Source organism: Sorex fumeus, unplaced genomic scaffold, assembly GCF_029834395.1.
Source record: "Sorex fumeus unplaced genomic scaffold, SorFum_2.1 ptg000086l, whole genome shotgun sequence".
Taxonomy (NCBI): Eukaryota; Metazoa; Chordata; class Mammalia; order Eulipotyphla; family Soricidae; genus Sorex; species Sorex fumeus.
Genome location: NW_026606143.1, coordinates 17216180 through 17225672, shown reverse-complemented (window position 1 = coordinate 17225672; position 9493 = coordinate 17216180). Strand labels below are relative to the sequence as shown.

The 9493-nt window shown below is 37.3% G+C and overlaps 1 non-coding gene across 1 annotated transcript; it reads right to left on the bottom strand.

Annotated features, from left to right (window-relative positions):
• Positions 1-792: 792 nt before the first annotated feature.
• On the bottom strand, positions 793-897 carry LOC130039437 (U6 spliceosomal RNA). The gene has a single exon (XR_008794866.1). It is a non-coding gene; the product is annotated as a U6 spliceosomal RNA (small nuclear RNA).
• Between the last annotated feature and the right edge of the window lie 8596 nt (positions 898-9493).

Genomic DNA, 9493 nt, shown 5'->3' with positions numbered 1-9493 from the left:
GCATGATTCCTTATTGGTGATACCTAAAGCATGAACATACAGAGACAGATGGCATAATGATGAAAGCCTAGACTTCGTAGTAGGTTGACAGTGTAGTAAAGCATAGTTATTTTTAAAAAATTATAAATTTCAAGTTGGTATGATTCAAAAGACTGGAGATGGATAACAATACAAATATATCTAATGTCTAATATATCTAATATATCACTAAACTGGCTAAAATGGAAATGATTTTGTCATATGTACATATAATACTTTCATAAAATTATGGAAATTATATAATAGATGATTTATAATAAAAAGATATGCATAAAATTGATACTGCATATTTAAAATTGTCTTAAAATACCTGACCCACAGAAGGTGAAGTGAAAGACTGTAGTATAGAACAACTTTAACGATGACTTTAAGAATGCCACGTTAGCAATAAATCAAGTGACATGAAAATAATTAAAATACAGTTGGTATTTTGTTTAATATGTACATATAGTAATAGATAATAAACATAATTTTTGAGAAGCCAAAAGTGTTCCACTGTGGAGTTTGTCTTCATTCAGTAGTGCTCAAATCTTACACTTGGCTTTTCTCATAGGCAACTATCGATGGAGTGATACCATTGATTGACCAGGGTTGGACACATAAGGTAAGTGCCTTAAGATCTGTACTGTCTCTCAGGCACATATAGTTTTAGTGGAAAAGGTATTTGTGATGGGGCTCTCTCTCATTTCCTTGCTAATAAACACCCATGTGGAAAACTAAAAACTTTTTCCTGGGATCAGAAAATTTATTTAATTATTAATGGAACACTTCATGAATCTGTGTCATACTTGTATAGGGGCTATGGTAATCATCTTTGTATTTTTAAATTTTAGTTATATGTGCTGCTGAAAGAAGAACTAGGGATCAGAAAATTTAACATACCATAGTAGAAGTAGAAAATCAGCATAAAATGTGAGAAAATAGTGAGAAATATGAATGTACAGGAGAGAAAATAGAGAAAAATATGAAGAGAAAAAGAAGAGGGGGAATAGGAATGGCACAAAAGGTTATTGTAATATGAATCTTCACTTTAGACCTTAAGTCTTTTGATTCTTTACTGAGGGCAAAATTATTTCAGTTCTTCTAGCTTCATCAATATAAAATTGCAGTGGTACTCACAAATCAATTTTGATGACACCAATGTTTTGCGACACATTAATTTAATCAGATCACCATAATTAAATTTTCCAAGTCATTAAATTACCTTTTAGAAAGTATATTACCCTTATTTCAATTATTAATCCAATTTAATGAACATTTCAAGCTCTCTTTGCTATATCTATCCTTAAGCTATCATATGAGCTTCTTTACATCCTACCGATGCAAAAAAATTCCAAGAAGCAATTGACTCAGGACAGAAATAAAGTAAATAAATAAGTGCAGTATAGTGCTATCAAATCTGTCCATAAAGATATATCCTATTAATGGAAAGGAGTTTATAAAATACTTAAAATGAGAATATGTGAATACACAATGCTAAAGTTTAAGGATATAAATGTTATTTCTGGTGTCATGCATTTGAATATCAATGAAGCTGATAATTCATAAATCTTAATCTCTTATGAGAAAAAGACTAAGGGAAGAAAAGGCATAAATAGCAAATACCAATGCCATTCATGACTCCAACTAGGTTTAATGGAAGGAATGTCAGATGTTCAAACAATACAAAAGCATCAAAAGAACATTTAAAGGTGACAAAATATTCAAAACCATAAAAGTTTGACTTATTAGTATTTATACACTATCATTTTTTGCAGGAAACAATTCAAAATAAAATATAAGGACTAATTGAAAAATTTTCTTTTTAACTGGCATTGGTTTCATTTCTATTTTTCCCCCCAAGCTAGTGTATCCTCATTCTGTGCTATGATTCCACTGCCAACCTAAAAAATCCCAAGCATACCCTTAATCAACTTTTTATCCAATAGGGCTCTCCATTTCTCTTGATCTGAGAGATATTAAAAATTCTAGAAATGTTATCTTGGACACATAAGTAGAAGCCATGAGATGATCCATAGCTTATGAATTTCTATTTGAATAAGTGAAGAAAATACTTTTTGTTCATTTTAGCCATTTTATTGGAGTTATTTTTGATACAGTAATATAACTAATCCTAATAAATACTACATTACTTCACAGAGTCATAATTTCTTTATCTCCTGCTTGGACAAAAGAGAAAAGTTAGGAAGAAAATCATTCCCAGAAAAGCAAATAAAATATCCATTTTAAACATAAGAAGAATTTCTAAGTATTTCATAAATGTAAGGAACGAAAATTAAAATCCTATGAAATTGTATTTTCAGCTGATTGGCAAATATCACAAAATACTGTGACACATCATGTTCATGATAACAAGGGAAACCAGCACTTTCATTTATTATTGATCAGAGTAGAAAAGGATAGAAGGCAGAAACACATATTTTTGACCTAGCAAATTCATTTCTATGAATTTTATAGATTTACATGTATTTATAATAGTGACCTAAGTAGAAAATTGACTATTGCTTATATTAGCAAACAATCAGAAGTGACCTAAATAATCATTAGTAAGAGTCTCATTAAATAAGTTACAGTATAACTAGATAATGAAATAATATACTACCATAAGGAATATTTTTAATTGACCAGAGAGATAGTATAGGGGTTAAGGCACTTGCCTTGCATGCAGCCAACCCCGGTTCGATCCTTGGCACCATGTAAGGTCCCCCAAACACCACCAGGTGCTACACCTAGGAACAGAGTCAAAGGTAAAATTACTTATTTCTAAGATACAGTACAAGTGAGAGTAGGTTCTAGGGTAGTTCATATAATATGGTATATCGTGTATGAAAAATTTGAACATATTCGCACAGCAGTAGGGCGTTTGCCTAGCATGCGGCCGGCCCAGCCAAGCCGGGTTTGATTCCTTCACCCCTCTCGGAGAGCCAGGCAAACTACCAAGAGTATCTCGTCTACACAGGAGTCTGGCAAGCTAACCATGACGTATTCGATATGCCAAACACAGTAACAGTAGTCTCACAATGGAGACGTTACTGGGCGCACTCGAGCAAATCAATGAACAATGGGAGGACAGTGCTACAGTGCAATTTTTATTTATTATGAATATAGTATTTTTTGGCCAAATCTGGAAATTCAGGACTTATTCCTCCTGTTTGTTTGCTCCGGAATCAATCCTGGTAGCACTCAGGATATCAGAGCAGTGCCAGCAATTGAACCCAGATAAACTGTGTTCATGGCAAATGCCCTAGCTGCTGTACTATCTCTCTGGTCCTATATATTTCTATATTCATTTATTTTTCCAGAAACTCTTTTATTCGAGGTCATTGTTTATAACACTGCTTATGCTTTAGGGATAGAGCATCATTCTTCAAAAGTGTGTTTCTAGCTGCCTTCTCCCCCAGCTCATAAGGCAAGTTTCAAAGAAAGGATCACAAGCCAATGATGGTTGGAGGGATTGCCCAGGATGGGAGATGTGTGCTAAAAGTATATAAAGGACCAAACATAATGGTCTATCATTATCTGTATGGAAAACCATAATACCCATAAGGAGAGAGACAATAAGAGGAAAACTATCCGCCATAGAGGAAGGGGGAGGGGTGGCATGAGGGTGGGGGTGGGATACTGGGAACATTAGTGGTGGAAAATGTACACTGATGGAGAGATGGTTGTTAGATCATTGTATGACTGAATCTCAAACATGAAAGTTATTTAAGTATAACTCATGTGAATCAATAATATTTTTTTGCTTTTTGGGTCACACCCGGCCATGCACAGGGGTTACTCCTGACTCTGCACTCAGGAGTTACTCCTGGCGGTGCTCAGTGGACCATATGGGATGCTGGGAATCGAACCCGGGTTGGCCACGTGCAAGGCAAACACCCTACTCGCTGTGCTATCTCTACAGCTCAATAATTTTTTAAGTGTGTTCCCACACCATACCCACCACCTCAAACAAACTTGCCTTTACTTCATTCAACAGTTTCCTCTCCACCTTTTCAGCCTGATCTCTCCTCACATCTGGTAAACTCAGCTTCAGTCAGTATCCAAATGTTTACTTTGATTTGCCTTTGTTTGTGTCTCTGTTTGACTTATTTATGTACCACACATGAAATAATCTTGTGTTTGTGTTTGTCTTTCTCTTCTGACTTGTTTAAATTATCATAACCAGTCCCCTTTCCTCCATGTTACAAACCGCAAGACTTCATCTTTGAATAGAACTGAGTAGTATTTCATTTTGCGTATACCTTGACTTGTCTACTCGTCTACTCGGCTGTTTTTGGACAAGGGTTGTTTTCAGAGTTTGGCTACTGTATTTAGCATGCACTCAACAAACATTTTTGGAATTGTGTGTTCATATGCCCTGAATTGAGTAGAATTGGAACACGTAGAAAAATCTATTTTAATAGTTTTAGAACCTTCATATTGTTTTTATAGTAATTAGATGAGTTTGTGTTCCCACCAATAATATAAGGGGATGTTTTATTTCTTAACATTTGTTGCTTGAGACCTTTTAATATTGGCTATTGTGCAGTTGGTATGTGATATTTTAGTTTCATTTTGATTTGAATTTGCCTAAAAATGAGGGTTTTTTTTTCACATGCCTATTAGGTATCTTCAGAGAAATAAATTTTCTGTTCATTTTTTTACATGTTCTGTTCTCATTCTTGAGTAATACATTTTAAAAAGTATTAGCTTCAAAAAAGTATTACTTATTAAAAAGTATTAGTTCTTCATATATTTTGGCTCCTGCATAGCAGAGCCTGGCAAGCTACCCGTGGCATATTTGATATGCCAAAAACAGTAACAATAACGGGTCTCATACTCCTGACCCTGAAAGAGCATCCAATATGGCAGCATTGAGAAAGATGAGTAAGGATAGCCTGCTAAAATCTCAGGACTGGGACAAATGGAGACATTATCGGCACCAGCTTGAGTAAATTGATGAACAATGGGATGACAGTGACAGTGATACAGTGATACCTTGGCTACTAATAAGCCCTATCCACTGCACTCTCTCTCTTGCCCCAGGATACTTTTTGTTTTAATGAATTTCTTTCCTGTTCATAAGTCTTTTGATCTGATTTCTGAGCGGATTTTTTTCTACCTTTGTTTCCTTTAAAGAAGGCCTTTGATTCTGTTGAGACAGAAGCGGTCATTGAAGCCCTAGCCAATCAGGGCATTCAAGCCCAATACATCAAGATCCTCCGTGAGCTGTATTGCGGATTCACTACCAGGATCTCACCATTCTACAAAGAAGTGGTCGTTGATGTCAAGAGAGGGGTGTGGCTGGGTGCAAACTCTTCAGTGCCACCCTCGAGAACATCATGCGACAACTGGAATGGGAAGGAATGGGAGTGAAGATAGATGGTCGGCAACTACACCACCTCCGCTTTGCTGATGACATTGTTTTAATAACACCAAACATCAGCCAAGCAGCACAAATGCTGGCCGACTTTGACCGTGAGTGTGGAAAGGTAGGACTACAGCTGAATCTTACGAAGACAATGTTTATGAGAAACAGTCTCGTTCCTGACGCCCCATTCGCTCTCAATGGAACGACCATCTCTGAATGCAACAGCTATGTGTACCTAGGTCGAGAGGTCAACCTAGCACCCGAGCTGCGCAGGTGGAAGAGAGCGGCTTGGAACACCTTCAAGAACGTTGAAGAAATAGCTAAGAGGACGAAGAACCTCCGGCTCCGGGCACATCTCTTTGATTCCACCGTTCTTCCTGCATTAACATATGCCTCAGAGACCTGGGCCCTACGCAAACAGGATGAGAACGCTATTCAGGTCTCCCAAAGAAGAATAGAAAGAGCTATGCTTGGAATATCACGTTTCACTCAAATGAGAGAAAGAATCTGGAGTTCTGACATCCGTCAACGATCAAGAATCAGGGACGCTGTCTCATTTGCCAAGGTGTCGAAAATCAGATGGGCTGGTCACGTAATGAGATTTAAAGATGACCGCTGGACTAGAGCTGTTACCGACTGGATTCCACGGGATGTCAAAAGACCGCATGGCCGCCCACCTACCAGATGGTCAGACTTCTACGTCAAGATCATGAACGATCGGTTTGAGGCCCTTCATGTTCCCGGAGCGAACAGATGCCATTGGGCTACACTAGCACGCGACAGGGACAAATGGAGACGTTACTGGCGCCCGCTCGAGCAAATCGACAACTAACGTGAAGTTAAGTGATTAAGTGATTAAGTGATTGTTTCCTTTGCTTTGGCATTTAGATAAACATAATTAAAGCCAGTATCATATTACTAAACTTTTCCCCCTATTTACAGTTCAGAACTTATATTAGAGACTTTAAAAATATTTTAGTTTATTTACCATGTTTTACAAAAATATGAATGCAGGGTTTCACACATAAACATTATTGTACCATACCCTCCCACAGAGTGCCCTTTATATTTTTACATTTTTGTTTCCAAAAGTATAGGGGAGATGGAAGTAATCTTGTTAATCTTTGGGACAGGAATGAGCTAGGACTAACGACAGAAGTGAAGGAATGGCAGCACCTACTTATATCTGTTTCAAATCTTAAGTCATGTTTAAAAAATAATATATATATAAAATTCATTAAAAGTAAAACAAAATCAAGGGAATTCTATAAACATTATTTGTTTTTAATAAAATCATATTTATATCATGGAACTGAAACCAATATATTTCAGATACTCAGGATAAAATTTACTGAATGTATCAATAAGTATGATGATTGCTTTCTTTGTAAATAAGCTAATTAATACACAATAGAGAATTTGAAGCAATAAGAAGGAAAGCTGTTACTGCTATAATGCTTTAAAATATTAAAATGAGGAGACACTTCATATCTTTCAACAAACAAGTGACTTTTCCTAGTGAAAACAAATTAGAGTAAAAGCATAAAAATATAAGTAGCCTATGGGTTCTTCGATTTTTTCTTCCTTTTATCAGGATTTGTCACTGCGTTTGGCATATTGAATATGTCACAGGTAGCTTGCCAGGCTTTGCCGTGCGGGTGAGATACTCTTGGTAGCTTGTCGGGCTCTCCGAGGGGGGTGGAGGAATCAAGCCTGGCTCGGCCAGGCTAGCTGCGTGCAAGGCAAATTCCCTACCGCTGCCATGTGGTCATATTATCAGAATTCAGATAGAAATTGAGTTTATTTAGACTAATATTCAGTGTAAATAGATTCCATTTTTTTTAAAAGTTAGAGATACTCCATCAAATTTGCAAAAACCCACATAGATCTACTTCATTAAATTTACAAAAGATCATATTTGTTAAGAATTTCATTAAATATATTCAAATTTAATTCTCAATGGGGAAAAAGTGAGAGCCTTCCCTCTAAGATCAGGGACGAGACAAGGATGCCCACTCTCTCCACTGCTGTTCAATATAGTACTGGAAGTACTTGCAATAGCAATTAGGCAAGAAAAAGATATTAAGGGCATTCAGGTAGGAAAGGAAGAAATCAAGCTCTCACTATTCGCAGATGATATGATACCATACTTCGAGTGCCCTAAATCCTCTACCAAGAAACTCCTAGAAACAAAAGACTTGTATAGTAAAGTTGCAGGCTATAAAATTAATACCCAAAAGTCCATGGCTTTCCTATACGCAAACAGTGAGAGAGAAGAAAGTGACATGAAAAAAACCATCCCGTTCACAACTGTGCCCCAGAAAATCAAGTACCTAGGAATCAGCTTAATTAAGGAAGTAAAGGACCTGTACAAAGAACTACTAAAAGCTACTTCAGGAAATAAAAGGGGACATGAGAAAATGGAAAGATATCCCCTGCTAATGGGTCGGGAGAGTTAACAATGTCAAAATGGCAATATTTCCCAAAGCATTTTAAAAATTCAATGCAATCCCTATAAGAATACCCATGACATTCTTCAAAGAAATGGAGCAAACACTCCTGAAATTCATATGGAACAATAAGCCCCCATGAATAGCTAAAGCAATTCTTGGGAAAAAGAAAATGGGAGGAATCAAACTCCCCAACCTCAAACTCTACTATGAAGCAGTAATAATTAAAGCAGCATGGTAGTGGAACAAAGGCAGAGCTGCAGATCAGTGGAACAGGGTTGAATACACTAACATCTCCCCTCAACCATATGATCATCTAATCTTTGATTAAGGTGCAAGAAATGTGAAGTAGAGTAAGGAAAGCCTCTTTAACAAATGGTGCTGGCAAAACTGGACGGCTACATGCAAAAAAATGGGCTCAGAACTCTGCCTAACGCCATGTACAAAAGTAAGATCAAAATGGATTAAAGACCTAAACATCAGACCGGAAACCATAAGGTACATTTAAGACAAAGTTGGCAAAACCCTCCATGACGTTGAAGCTAATGATATCTTCAAAGATGTCACGCCACTGGCCGAGCAAGTGAAAACAGAGATAGATAAATGGGACTATCTTAAACTAAAAAGCTTCTGCACCTCCAAAGAAACAGTGACCAAAATACAAAGACAGTCTACAGAATGGGAAAGGATATACCCTGAATATACTTCTGACAAGGGGTTGATATCAAGGATATATAAAGTACTGGTTGAACTCCACGAGAAGAAAACATCCAACCCCATAAAAAATGGGACAATGAAATGAACAGAAACTTTCTCAAAGAAGAAATCCGAATGGCAAAAAAGCACATGAGAAAATGCTCTACATCATTAATCATCAGGGAGATGCATATCAAAACCACAATGAGATACCATCTCACACCTCAGAGACTGGCCCACATCCAAAAGAACAAACGCAACCAATGCTGGTGTGGATGTGGCAAGAAAGGGACCCTCCATCACTGCTGGTGGGAATTCCTACTGGTTCGGCCCTTTTGGAAAACAGTAAGGACCATTCTCAAGAAATTAGAAATTGAGCTCCCATTTGACCCAGCAATACCACTCCTGGGAATATATCCCAGAGAGGCAAAAATGTATAGTCGAAGTGACATCTGCACTTGTTTGTTCATTGCAGCACTGTTTACAATCAATAGCCAGAAACTGGAAGAAACCTGAGTGCCCAAGAACAGATGACTGGTTTAAGAAACTTTGGTACATCTACACAATGGAGTACTATGTATCTGTTAGAAAAGATGAAGTCATGAAATTTACATGCAAGTGGTACTACATGAAAAGTATCATGCTAAGTGAAATGAGTCAGAAAGAGCGGGATAGACATAAAAAGATTGCATTCATCTGGGGGACATAAAGTAACAAAATAGGACATAAATACCCAAGAATAGCTGAGATCAGCACCAGGAGGATTACTCCATAGCTTAGAGACCAGCCGGGCACTTTAGGGGAAAGGGCAGCTCAGATAGAGAAGGGAGCACCAAATAAACGGTGTTTGGAGCATCCTTCCAGGAGGGGAGATGCATGTTGACAGTAGACTATGGACTGAACATGATTGCCACTCAATGCCTCTCTTTCAGACCACAACACCCAATAAGAGAGA